This window comes from Lissotriton vulgaris, chromosome 12, assembly GCF_964263255.1.
Source record: "Lissotriton vulgaris chromosome 12, aLisVul1.2, whole genome shotgun sequence".
Taxonomy (NCBI): Eukaryota; Metazoa; Chordata; class Amphibia; order Caudata; family Salamandridae; genus Lissotriton; species Lissotriton vulgaris.
In genome coordinates this window covers 453,253,337-453,267,418 of record NC_141700.1, presented here as the reverse complement: position 1 = coordinate 453,267,418, position 14,082 = coordinate 453,253,337, and the positions used below count along the sequence as shown (strand labels likewise).

The 14,082-nt window shown below is 44.8% G+C and overlaps 1 protein-coding gene across 1 annotated transcript in view; it reads right to left on the bottom strand.

The window, feature by feature from the left end:
- The window catches only part of LOC147676766 (palmitoyltransferase ZDHHC1-like), a 452,133-nt gene that overhangs the window by 73,424 nt on the left and 364,627 nt on the right, over positions 1 to 14,082 (bottom strand). The gene's annotated exons all lie outside the window — the stretch shown is intronic.

Here is a 14,082-nt window from a genome sequence, read left to right as displayed (position 1 = left end):
TCAAGAAGCCAATGGCAAACCTAACAGACCTGAAAAACTACCGGCCCATCGCGCTCCTCCCCTTCGCGGACAAAGTCACAGAGAGACTCGTAAACGCCCAGCTGACCGCCTTCATCGAGGAGAACTCCATCCTTGACACCTCACAATTGGATTCCCCAGCTACCACAGCACTGAGACCGCCTTGCCGCCACACACGACATCCGTAGCCATCGACACCGTTTCTCATTGCACGCTCGCAGCCAGATCTCACGACACAGGGAGCTGCCCTCTACTGGATCAAATCCTTCCTCTCCGGCAGAACACAGAGGATAAGACTCCCTCCCTTCCTTCCAAAGCCACTGACATCAACTGCGGAGTACCCCAAGGATCATTGCTCAGCCCGACACTTTCCAACATCTACATGGCCCCCCTCACAGCCATTGTCAGACAGAATGGTCTCAGCATAGTATCCTAGTATCTTCATAGTATCCTACGCCGGCGACACCCAGCTCATCCTCTCGCTCACAAAGAATCCTGCAGACACCAGACTCTGCTTCCACAAAGGAATGAAGGATGTCGCTGCTTGTGTGAGGGACAGTTGCTTGAAGCTCAACTCAGAGAAAACTGAGGTCCTTATCCTAGGCTCCTGCACCTCCGCCTGGGACAACACCTGGTGGCTCCCCACCCTCGGAAAGCCACCCACCCCAACAGACCACGCACAAAACCTCGGCATCCTCCTCAACTCCTCCCTCTCCATGAACCGCCAGATCAACGCCGTCACCTCCACCAGCTTCAACTGCCTGCGCATCCTCCGGAAGACCTTCAAATGGACCCCCCCCGACTGCAGAAAGAACATCACCGAAGCACTCATAACCATCAGCCTGGACTACCGCAACACCCTATACGCAGGAATCAACAGAACTCTTCCACACAAACTTCAAACCATCCAGAACCCTGCAGCCAGACTCTTCCTCGGAACACCACATCACGAGCGCATGACCCAACACCTGCGAGACCTCCACTGGCTCCCCGTCGAGAAAAGGGTCACTTTCAAGCTCATGTTCCCACCTACAAATCCCTCAACAACATTGGACCCAAATACCTCAACGAGAGAGTCTCTTTCCACGTACCCAAGAGAAACCTCCGCTCCGCCAACCTCGCCCTGGCAGAGGTCCCTTGCATCCGCAGAAACAGATCAGGTGGGAGAGCTTCCTCCTACATAGCAGCCAAGACCTGGAATGAGCTCCCTGTGAACATCAGACGCTCCCCTACCCTGCACACGTTCAGGAATGACCTCAAGACCTGGCTCCTCGAACTGACTGAAGCTGCCCCCTCCCATCGGGCCTTGGGATCCTCAAGGGTGAGTAGCGCGCTCTAAAAAAAACCTGAATGATTGATTGAACGACGAAGATAAGTTCCAAATTGCATCATTACGAACTTTATGCAGAGTTAATAGAATATAATAATTTGCAAAAGTACTTTTGTTTACCTTAAGGCATGGAGTTCGGCAATGCATTATTTTATTACGGCTTGGGATTCTCCCCTTAAAATTATTTACTTCTGGATGGAACCACAACAAAATGCCACTGGTATTTGTGATCTTTGCAATGGAGGAGTGCAAGATTTGCAGCATGTTCTGTTTGTATGCCCTAATTCGACATTGGTTGAGGCCAGAAATCGGTACTTAAAATTAATTCAAACTAGATGCAGTACTACTTTTGCAAAGGTTTGGATTTCGCTTCTTAAATCACCGCCTGAAGAATGTGTGTTATAATCTGTTCACATTTTTAAAAACTTTTGAAAAATGTTATTGAAACGATTGTTTTGTTAGCGTTTAATAACAAACTTATTTTAACATTTGTTCTCAGCAGAGAACTAAACCAAATAAACTTGACTTGAGATAACCAACAATAAAACCTTGCCTTATACAGTCATCTTCGACACTCCATGTAATAAAATACCTGTATAGAGGCTTTAGTGCAGAATAATAGCAATGCACTCAAAGGCTTAATGGCATTAGCATGGTTTCAAAATGAGCAATTAAGCCAAATGCCTTTATAGCAATGTTTCATAATAGAGATCAGCCTTAATCAATGGCTTGCTACTATAACCAGTTCAAGTATACTGAACGGAACAGAACTTTGCTCACAGTGCAAAAAGTCTTCAGTCTGCTGACTTGGAAACCAGCACCACATGCCCAAGCCCATGCTGCTGGCCAGTCCACCCCTAAGCATATTAACTGTGATGGCAGAACCACACGTAGCCTGGGACTGCCTCTAATATTCACAGAGGCACCTGCAGGGTCGGCATTGATTAATCAACCCTGTATTTCCCTACTGACTCTGCTAATCGGGCTCCTAATTGTGTTTTGCATCTTGAGTGTGTAAACATGTACGCTATTTAAATGTATATGAAAAAAATGTTCTCATGCCTAATTCCCTCCACTCACAGTCAAATACCTTTGTATGTAATCATTTTCCTAAATATGAGCTCAGCGTGTTAACATGTAGCTATGTTAATATGATAAATTCTTCTGGTAGAAATGTGTGTGCTTATTGCCACAGTTGTACGTGTACAAAAGTGATAAGTGACAGAATCTTAGTTCATGGGTCCCATCAGTTTGGATGCAACAGCTCATTCACACAGCTTAAAACGAGAAGATATCCTCATGTTACAGCCAATATTTCTATTAATTGTCCCGGATGAGAATCTATTCATAGGTTCAGGAGCCCATCTGCACACACCAATGGGGAGACACAGTCATTTCCTGGGAAGCCAAAATATTTATCAAAGAGCAGAGAAGACTACAGGTATATTAGACCAAAGTGTACCATAAGACCTGTAACTGATGCCTACCTTCAGCTAACCTGTCCCATACAGGTCACAAGCATGCACAGGCAGAATTAACTGAGGATGACGTGATGCATTATCAGCTTGCAGTAATGCCAAGATTGCTTTCAATATAACAGCTGTCTAAAGATCACGAAAGCAATCTCGATAATGCAAAGGTATTTATTACAGCAACATCGGTCTTTACAATGGTCATTCAAGGAAAACTGCTGAAACTCTCTATTCGTTTAGCTCACAATCCCTCCAAATGGCACTGTTCTTAGGCTACACTTCCCACACAGGGCTGACCCCACTGACCCATCTCTTCTCTAGGACCGTCCCTTGGTTTGATGAATGGTTTAGAGGGAAACATGGCAAGTCACTCCATTGCTGTGGTGCCGTGGCTTGCACAGTTTAAGTTTACCTCTTCAGACACCTAAACAGGGTATCTTTAGGTTTAACTCTTTTTTTATTGAATCGTCATCAAAAGGAAAAGCAGTAAGTACAACAATCCCCTTCGCTTCATAAGCCGGCTCAGTGTCACAAAAGCGAATGGGGTTTAATACAGGAACATTGCGGTCCCCAAAGTATAGTCTAGGAACCCCCTGACCGCTGAGATGTTTAGCTTGGTGATGACAACAAAAGAAGAACTGGCCCCCCCTCCCGCTCCCCTTCCCTTCCCTCCCCTCTTCCTCCCCGTCCAGTGCTCACAACAGTTCCCATGCGCCCAATCTCTCTGCTCCGCTGGTCCTTTCTCTCCCTCTCTGTTCTTAGGGATCTGTCGCCCGTGGCTCCGTGAGTCTCAACAGCCGGAGGTACCTGGGGCAGGTGAGTTCCCTGAATTCCGTGACCAAGAGTGAATGAAATGGTTGCTAAAGCTCCTCGTATTGGTCTCCCTCCCCCGCCATGGTGAGGGATAGTTTTTCCATGTCCAGCACGTGCCACAACCTATGCAGCCAGCCGGTGATGGAAGGGACTGTGTCGGTGCGCCAGTATGCAAGGATGTTTTGTATCGCTGAGCCCAGTGCAATGGCCATTTGGCAGCCTCTGCGGGATCGTAAAGGATATGTGAGGGGGTTAGGCAGCCCTAACAGTACATATACTGGAAAGCGCGGGAGCACTGTTTGGAAGTGTTTGTCTACCTCATCTAATACCTGTGTCCAGTACGTTTGAAGATAGCTGCATTCCCACAACAGGTGGACCAGGTTGCCAACCTGGCCACAACCTCGCCAGCAAAGGTTCTCTTTGTTATGGTCCATCTCGTGCAGGCGTTCCGGCGTGTAATACCAATAGGTCGTTAATTTCGTAAGTGTCTCTGTAAGTCCTATGTGGTATGCAGAGTGTCATGCCCTGTAAGAAATTTTCTCCCACTCTTTATGGCTAAAAGCCCTGCCTTTTTCCCTCTCCCATCGCTCCCTGCCGGGGTTGTATATGTGCGTGTGTTAGGTCTGCAGCATTTTGTATAGATCAGATATGAGTTTAGCATTTGAGGTGCGAGTCAAGAGCCATCGTTCATACGGTGAAAAACGCCTGTCTGCGTCTGCCCGCACCTGTGGCTGAAGCGCCCAGTGCCTGACTTGAAGGTACCGCATCCGGTCTGTCTCTGGCAAGGTATACTCTTGTTTAAAGTGGGTAAATGGAAGCACTCCCTCTGGGCTGTAGATGTGGTATAAAAAGCGGCAACCTGCTGGTCTCCAATGCGCAAAGGCCGAGTTCTCCATGCCCGGTGTAAAGTCTGGGTTATCTACCAGCGGTGTGAGCGGGGACGGGAAAGTTGTAAGGCCGTATGTGAGGCTAGTGGCATCCCACACCTCCATAGGGATGCGTGTGATGAATGAGGCGTACAGATTAGCAGGCCTGTGGCTCCTCCGAAGGAAGGGGATTTCCTGCAATGGACGGCCTGCTACCACCTGGTCCTGGAAGAGCCAGTGTTTTTCCGACTCCCACTTGCTCCATTCCACCAGGTAGCGCAATTGCACCACCTGATAGTATTTGTGCAGGTCTGGTATTCCCAGGCCTCCGGATTCTGGGGCCAGAGTGACCAGTGCTCTCCGCATTCGCGGTTTTGTCCTTGGGCAAGTTCGGATTGCGTTTGCCGTATCCATCCGGCCGGTGGACGCAAGGGCAGAGCCCGAAAGAGGTAGAGAATTTGGGGTAATATCGTCATTTTAACTGCTGCAATCCTTCCCAACCAGGTGAATGGGAAGTGTCTCCAGCGTCCCAGCTCCTCCCGTATTTTCCCTCGGAGCGCTGAGTAGTTCGCCACCACCATAGCGGTAAGTGAGGGGGCCAATTGGATCCCGAGATAAGGAACTGTGCTCGACGCCCACTGGATGGGAAATGAGCCCTGTAGATAAGTCCTCGTGGAGGGGGATAGCGATAAGTCTAGTGCCAGCGATTTGTCTGGGTTCATTTTGAAGCTCGCCACTTCGGCGAATGCGTCCAATTCCGCCATACAGGCTGGTAGGGCAGTTCGCGGATTATCTAAGGAGAGCAAGATATAACAGGGTATCTTTAAAGAGAGGTTGTACTTATGCAAAACAAGGAAACAAACATAAACAAGCATTTATAAGACACAGACAACGGGAGAGAGGATGTGAGAGCAAAGCAAACGAGCAGTCTGAGAAGATTTATGGCCTGATGAGGTAGATAAGCTATGCGCGACGGGTGGATGCTGAGGGCAGGCAGGGAGGGGTTCAAGAAGAGACTCCGGATGCGAGGCACTGCAAGTTTTAAGTGCATACCCTTTTCCACGGTGGCGCGTTGCTCAGGGAAACAAAAAACATGAAGGGGTTAATGGTGGGTGCATGGTGGAAAGGTGACGGGGGGAAAAAGAGATAAACCCTCTGTCTCGAACACCCCCCTTCCACTTTGTTTTTCTGCAACTTTCTTTTTATCCTCTCTGTCAATCCCTCTGCCCGATGACCGTTGGAGCTTCTTGGCGAGCTTTACGGGAGACTGGCAGTCGATAACCTCCTCGTGCCTTCGCCTACCCACTCGGTTTCTGGGCTGTCTCCCCCCCTCCCCTCTCCGCCTCTCATTCTTGCTTCCCCCGGTCTTGTCCCCTTTAACTCCTACTCTTTCAAACTTCTGTCCTTTGCCCTCACCTGTCCTTGCCCTTTGTCCCCACCCTGTTTGTTTTTTTGGGAACTTCTTCCCTCGCCACTTGAGACTGAACTATTTTGTCTGATACCCAATGTAGCTACCTAGTTTCGCTATAGGGGAGATGGGCCGTGGATTCCCTCCTTGGTCGTCACCTACCCAATCGGTCTTTAGACAGACTTCCTTTTGTCTCTCCTTGTTGTCTCTTCCTTTAACCTCCCTTTCTCACCTCCCCTGCCCCTTCCACTACTTTTCTCTCTCCTTTCTCTCCTCTCCTAATGTATTGCCTATTGTTGATCTTTTTCTGTTACATTGTTGATTCTCATGTAAAGCGCTCTGATACCTTCGGGTCTAGCCAGCGCTATATAAAACTCGTTAAATAAATAAATATGCCTTCATGATGCCCCATTAAGTGGCAGGTAAATGGCAAAGTGTGTGTGCCTCATAATCCTGACACAAAGAAGAGCAGGCCACAGAGTCACGGACAGAAGACTAAGCTCATTGAGGCCCCAGACAGCAGCTCTAATCCAGCAGTTAGTGGCCGAAGCAGAAAGTAATTGTCAGATGCAGCAAAACACCAGCTGAATCTACTCACCAGATAAATAGAGAATAGTATGATCGGGCATGGGAAAGGAAACACGAAAGAGGTGCATCACATCCCTCATTCTGCCACCTGCATCCTATACAACAATGTATGCGCTATACTGGGAACCTACAGATGCCTCTAAATCCCCGCAGCCCTTGTAGTGATGGCTGAGACGATGTAGGTAAGTAGGAACTACTTTATTTCAGCACCATCTGTGAGCTCCTGAATACTCCAGGGCCAGTCTTCCGATGCCCTAGGAATTTCAATCCCTCACCTAGGATAGCTTCTCCAGGCACGAGCATTGGCACCTTGGCCAGAGCTAAGGTGCAATCACCACACTACCTTTCCACCTTAATACAAAGATAAACAACAATGCATCGTAAGTGCAACAATAATAAACAATATTAAACATCAGAAAACTGGTTATAAACCATGAAACAAAAGAGTTCTAAAAATGAAAAGAATGAACTACAACAATTCAACATGAAATAGCTTCCCCACAACATCGCTGGTGACATGCTCAAGTTTTAAATCATTCCTCAGTTGGGTGTCCCTCCTTAAAAAATTCCCTTCAGGGTCACATTCTGGAACCTCCACATTCTCACTCTCAGCTGCTACTGCATAATGACCACTGCAATAACCATGTTTGTACTCTTCAAACAACCAAGTCTTACTAGTATTTGATTCCAATTATCCTCTTCCTTCCACTCTAGTACTTTGTTGCTTCTGGTTGATTTACTAAAATGCCACACCTTTCTGTCGCTTAATTTAGCAGAATTCGAAAAGATGTTTATAATCTGCAAAGGTGTGCTCAACTTGCTTTGCAACTTCTTGGTTTTGGTTGTAATTTCGACCCCTACCCAATAACCCAACTCAGGAGTTACTTCCTTGACTCCATGTGTCTGAACATATTTGCCTTGTAGATTTCTTGTCCTTCACTTATATCCTCCACAACGTGGAAGGAGACCACTGCATACTACTCTCCAGATAAACAGAAAGAACTGTCATCAGTGAGGGGTTTCGTAATCCTCAAAACTTTAAATTGACAGTTCCTAGTCACTGTGGAAGTGATTCTGTGTGCGCAAATCAGGTTTCGCAACTAATTCTCCCAATTTTTCATCACAGATGCCAATTTGAATGCTACCTTTTACTACTGTGTTGAAACGCTATATAACATCATTGCCAGCAGGGGGATAGAGAGGGGTGTTTTAGGGTTTCATCTCATTCCTACTTGGAAAATATTTCACAGCACTGGATGTGAATTGGGGTCCATTATTGCTCAGTAATGTTTTAGGAATTCCTTCTCTGGTGAAAGTCTTCGGTACAAAATGATTTAACTGCCTGTGAATCAATTTTAATTTTAATTTCTACTTCAGGACACTTGGAGAATAGATACAAAAGAACATTAACATTTTAGGATCCCTTTAAGATCTACATTGGCACCTAAGAAATCAATAGCTAGACCTTCCCTTGAGCCCTTCGGATATTTCATATGACCTAAAGGTGGTCTGAACATTATATGAAAGTTCTCGCCTTTAGCAATGGAATCCTATACCATTTCTAGAATGTTATCCTAACATTTATTAAGTTTGTTCTTATGAGGGCTACTCCTTGAACTCTCCTTAGAGGAAAAACTGAGAAATATTTGACACTGAAGATGGTTCATTTGGCTGCGAAGATGGACTTTTCAATACTGTCTTAGCATGTCTTTTAAAGAACTCTTTCTCAAAATCAGAGAAGATTTTATTTGGGTGCAAAATGCAACCATGGAAATTTACAATCCAAATTAAAAAACATGATATGTAGAGGATGCACAGTTATGTAAAATTAAACATTTTATAAAATTGGAAATCATATAAAAAGGCAGCAAATCGAGAGTAAAAACAGATCAAGCCATAAAGTTCATACATTATTCTAAGTGCATCGTGCAATGCGACCGCATAGCGGCTCTCAAAAAAGAGCCAACATAAAGGCAAGACTCATCGGCTGTCACTGTAGGAAATAAAAAGCTGAGCTGCACTGCCTAAAGTTCTGAGACCTCATTGGTGGGATTAAGAATTGTTGAGTACATCTTTTGTAAAATTCATTAAAAAAAAAGCTAAAATGTACTATTGTTAGCCCGGATCTATCCTCACAGGGACATGGGCAAGTGCAAGATTTTTTTGATAGCCCAGTGGAAAACAGATTAAGCACTTAATGGTGTCTGCCCTAAAATAGAAAATTAAGCACCTTTCCCAGCACTCATGTGCACAAAACAGATATTGGGCTAGTGCATTATTAAAGTACAGGTGTGAATAGGCAGCGACAGAGGGCTTTAGCATTTCAACAGAGTCTATGAGCTAGGGCATTAGGGAGTAATAGCATTTTCACATGTTTTTTGTTTAAGCTGCCAGTTGAGCAATGTTCTGTAAAAGCATGAGACAGCCCACTCTCCGGAAATGACTTCTTCACATAGCCTAACGATTGTCTGCTTAGGGCCTTAATGCATGCTTAACAGTCCTTGATAATGTCTCTGTTAAGGTTTGCCTCCTAAGTTCTCCGAATTAATAACCACAAGAGTAGGAGGCGAACTCTGATACAGGTGCCCACATAGCTCAAAACCCAACAAATAAAGTGGGAGGAGGATAAGGGGCAGAAAGAACTTTTCTACAGAAGTGTTTTTCCTCCACCTGAGTGGCTTCACAATCAGCAGTAGCCCATATATCGGACAAGAGTGTTGCAACACGGACACACTGTGTTGCATAAATCTGCAGGAGCAGTGAGAGTACCCTCCCCTTGGAGGGCTGAGATACAGGAACAAGCATTTGCAATGCAATCAGTCTCACCTTTGGGACCTTATATGTATTTAGCTATGCGGCACATTAGTCTGGGTGCTGAAACATCTACTGTCCTTTAACATAGTAGAAAGTAAGCACCAAACTGCGTGACATGCCAGGTATGGGAACACACGCAGAGAAATATTGCCTTTCAGCTGGAAATGGTATTGTGCAAAGCTCTGTTTTTAATATCAAATCAAGGCCTTTGGTGGTCGTATCACTGAAAATACAAGATTTGAAAAACATATTATTGTCTAATGGTGCTTGTGGAAGACAATTTCTATGGACTGGAATCTAGAGTACGCTAAAGTGATTCTGGTATTTTATAGACCTCTGCTGATCGTTTTCTATCAAGAAAGTTAAATAGAGGCAGTTGCAAGAAAAATGTAAAAAAGAAAGTCTCTCAGCCAAATGCAATTCTGGTATTTTACTGACCTCTACTGGTACTTTTTTAATAAGACAGTTGAATAGAGGCAGTTGAACAGAAAAAAGTCCCTAAGGGGAAGCAGACAAGTCCTAGGGCTGATCTCCAGAGCCCACAAAGTACATACACATATAAGTATATACTAATATATAAGTATATCCTAAAGTATATAAAAGAGGTCTCGAATGCTCAACCTAAAAAGGGAGTCAACTGCCTTGGCTAGCTTCGTCCTGCAATGTTGGACGTTAGGTGCCCCAGAACCAGCTGAATCAAAGTTAACCCCAAGATAAGAAAAAGTGCTGGTTCTATTTAAGCAGATTGCACCAACAGCAAGAGTAGAAACCTGGATACGCTTAGCGCCGCACCCCATATTATATGATTTTGAAAAATGTGCCTGAAGATCAAGATCGGCCATGACCTAAATAAAAGAGGACACTAACAGATGCAGGCCTTTCAGGGTGCAAACCATCAGCACTGCATCATCAGAATATAGCAAGGTAGGGAGTGAGGCACCATTCACCTTGGAGACATTGGGGGTATGATGGTTAGATAAGGGCTGATCTCATTAATATATAATATAAACAATAGGGGTGCTAACACAGCTTTGCCTCACACCTCAAAAAATGTTGATCTCATTGGAGGCTTTGCCATTAGGTCCAAACCTTATTCTGGCTTCCTGTTCTCATGAAAGAGGCTAGAAAGTGTACACGTGCTTCATCCATCCCCTTAGAAAGGAGATGCCACCAAAGCTTCGATCAGTTCACACAATCAAATGCTGAAGTCAAATCCATAAACGCAAGATACAATGATGTTTGTTTGGCTATTGCGTACTTCCCAATAATTAGATTTAAGTATAGGCATTGCTGAATTGTACCTAAACGATTTCTAAAATCATACTGACAGGTATGAAGAATTGTGTTTTCTGATGCTCATTCCTTAATCCTATTGTATATAACTCTGCCTAATATTGTGAAATGGGCTAATAGAAACTAGGATGGGACCAGTTGTCTTTTTTAAATATGGGAATGATGGTTGAGGTAGTCCAAGAGCTCAGTACCAGGATGTGTACATTAGTGAGTAGCAGAGTCCAGACTTTGATGTTTCTCTTTCTCAGATCTATAGGGACTCCACCCTGCCCTGGTCCCTTCCCACTGACACACTGTTGGATGGAATCAACAACTTCACATCAAGTGACCCAAACGCCCATATATTGAGAACTCTGGCCCTCATTATGAGGTCGGTCGGAGCTGGCGGTTCCTAACACCTAATTACAATGAGACCGCACATAGTGTGGTTGAAAACTTCTATTTCTCTATGGGAGCTTGTGCGGCGGGGGGGGCACCACCTGCACCACAAACTCCCATTGATCATCCCTGCACATTGTGGCAGGATTACAAAGTGCAGGGATATCGGGGGGGCACCATAGCTGCCCCCAGGCCCAAATGAAGAGGGCCTTGGAGGGAAGGGGTCCCTGCTAGGTGCCCCCAATGTCACTTTCCGACAGCCTTTCCATGTCGGAAAGGCTGACATGGAATGGCTGTCGGAAACCGACATCATAGTCCCGATGGTGGAAACACCGTCCTTAAGGGATTATGGTGAATTTCCGACCGAGCCCGTCGAAAAGCGTTGGTCACTCCCTCCGACTGGTGCCCATTGTAATGCATCGGTTGGACCGCAGCAGTACATACCAGTTGACCGCAACTGACAAGCCATCGGTTGCATTTCACAGTGTCTAAAGTGTCTTGAAAAGAAGAAATCACCATTTACCCCTAACCTTTCCTGTAGGTTGGAGTTCTTACTGTGCATGACAATTTGATTTTTTATTAGATCATCATGTAATGTTAGTAATTCACACAAAATAGGCAATTCTTTTAAAGCAGACCCAATCTTCAAGGTGCTCAATAATGCATTGCTTGCAATTAAAGAAATGTAATCTCTCAATACATATGCAGACTGTAGGTTGGAAGTAACCGTCCAGATCGTCAAGAGCATTTTTTAAAACATCCAATTAATCAGGCGTTATGACTTTTCTTCTATTTGAGCTTAAATAGGCAAGCTCTCAGGACCCAAAGTGAAATGCACAATCTTTTTTTTCTGATGTGTGAAAATTCTTCTGAGGAAGTATCTTCAATTGTAGAGATGTAGTTTAAAAAATACTCTTTCAATTCTGCCCATTTCGTAAGGGGGTTCACCTGGTAAAGGAAAAAATGGCTGTGAGGTTGTTAAAGGTCTGATGTGCTGCACACATAATCCGATGGTAGTATTTTGCAGTCTGGTATGGAAAACAATGGTAATATGATTAAATGAAACAATTCCCAGCTCTAGTTGCAAACAAACAACTTGAAGGAGACTCTACAACTCCCAGAAGAATAGAAAATAAATACTTAAATATACTTGAAATGGAGTTGTCACCTAACGTAATTCTTCTGCGCTTGTTGTATGTAGCATTCCTATTGTGGTGAACCAACAATTAATGCTTAGAGGATTTGAAAGATTTGGTGGTTAATTTAATGCTACCAGGGTGGTTGAGAGATGGGGTCATGTACCATAACTAGTATGTTAGAGTTACATCCTATGTAATGGATTCCCCGTGACCAAAATGGCCACGACGTGGGTCACGTGATGTGACCCTTGCGTGGAGCTGCTTCTATGTATAGTTGCATCATAAGTGTTTGAAAATGGTGGAGAATGTGCCAGTGCCACCAACATAAGAACAATGTTTAGAGGTATGCTTGTACTGTATCCCTAATGCATGTTCTCAGTCTCTGCGAACAGTGAACATGCTAGCCGAAACGCAGCTAGGCTGTGATGAGCAACCAGAGAGAATCCGCCACTCTCAGTACAATCCTCCAGTCCTCAGTGGCAACAGGACTGCTCCTGAGATGTGGAGTGTGTCAACCAAAGAGCTGCAGAGCTCTCAGCACATGCAGGTAGGTCTGCCTCCCACCAAAAGGTAGTGACAACTGAGTCAATGTAAGGAAGTTGGAATTGACTTATTTGAGCCACAACTGCATGCTCCTCACGACTCCCATGCCAGCTTCCAATGCCTCAGAAATTCCAACCCGTTACCTAGGTTGTCTTCTCTAGTAATAAGCACAGATCATTGGCACCCCTACCTCAAACACTCATGGATTAAGTAGTATGTACAGGTACCTTTGCTGCAAACCCATGTAATACACCCACAGAGCTTCAAAAGAGGAAGACGTACCTGTTGCTGTCCCCTCTACCACCAATGTGTTCTTCTAAGGACCACCACTGGTACCAGTGCACCACCACTAAGAGTGACCAGTTTATGAGCCACTCACCTTTTTAAATGAGTGGCTGCTGAATGGTGTCTTTCATGATGCATGCAGTGACGCGAGCCCTCCTTGAGAGAGAGTGCATGCTGGGAGAACGTAGGTTGCATGTGCAACCTTCAGAGAACATAGTGGATGGGTATGGCTGGCCTCTGGTGGCTGACCACAGCATGTGATTGAGATATATGGGAACATGAGACAGAAACTGTCCATGTGGCAGTAGTACGTTGTTTTGCAATTGCATATGAGTAACTTCCGAACACACTAGGCGGATATCTGTAGACCATACGCAGACATTTACTCATCATTGTGGCTGGTATTTGTCATTAAATCATTGCGTTTATTTAACGCAATGAAATGACTGCTCTTTGGAACAGATTGTGCTTCTTATCAGAACAATTTATTTAGTTACCGTTAAGATACATATTTGTGCATTTTAGGAAAATGGCAAGCTGATGCTCAGAGACAAAATTAATGTTTTCCAATATACATTTAAAGCTGATATTTGTTCGATAATTCAGACAGAACTGGATACAATTACTTCAGATATGACTTACTTTGAGGAAAACAAAAAGGTGAAGTATGAAATGCTCGAAATAATATCAGCTACTGGTAATACAGTCCATCATTTTTGTCCCCTGTGCCACTCACTCTAGACAGAGGCTAGTCATAAGCCAATCAGCCCGGTCTTGTTTCTATAGGATCTTGCCTTAACTTGTCGGAGTTGGTAGTCTTCCCTCCAGGAGGGGACCATGCGAGGCAGTTCTTCGTAGCCTGTTTCTACGGGAGCAGGACCAAGCCTGATTTGCGTAGTTAGTTACAGTCTGAGGTGGCATGGTGAACAACACGACGAACTGGACTGTGTCCCGAGTAATTACGAGTAGCTCAAATTATTTCAAGCGCTGCCTCACCACTTTCAAAGTTCAGCAGACACTGGCTATGTGACTCATCTTTGAATATGGTGGTATTTTAATCTGTGATCTACACTTTACCAAAAAAGGAAGTACAAAGCCACTTTCTCTCCCTGAGCTTCTAATTGTAAATATCAAT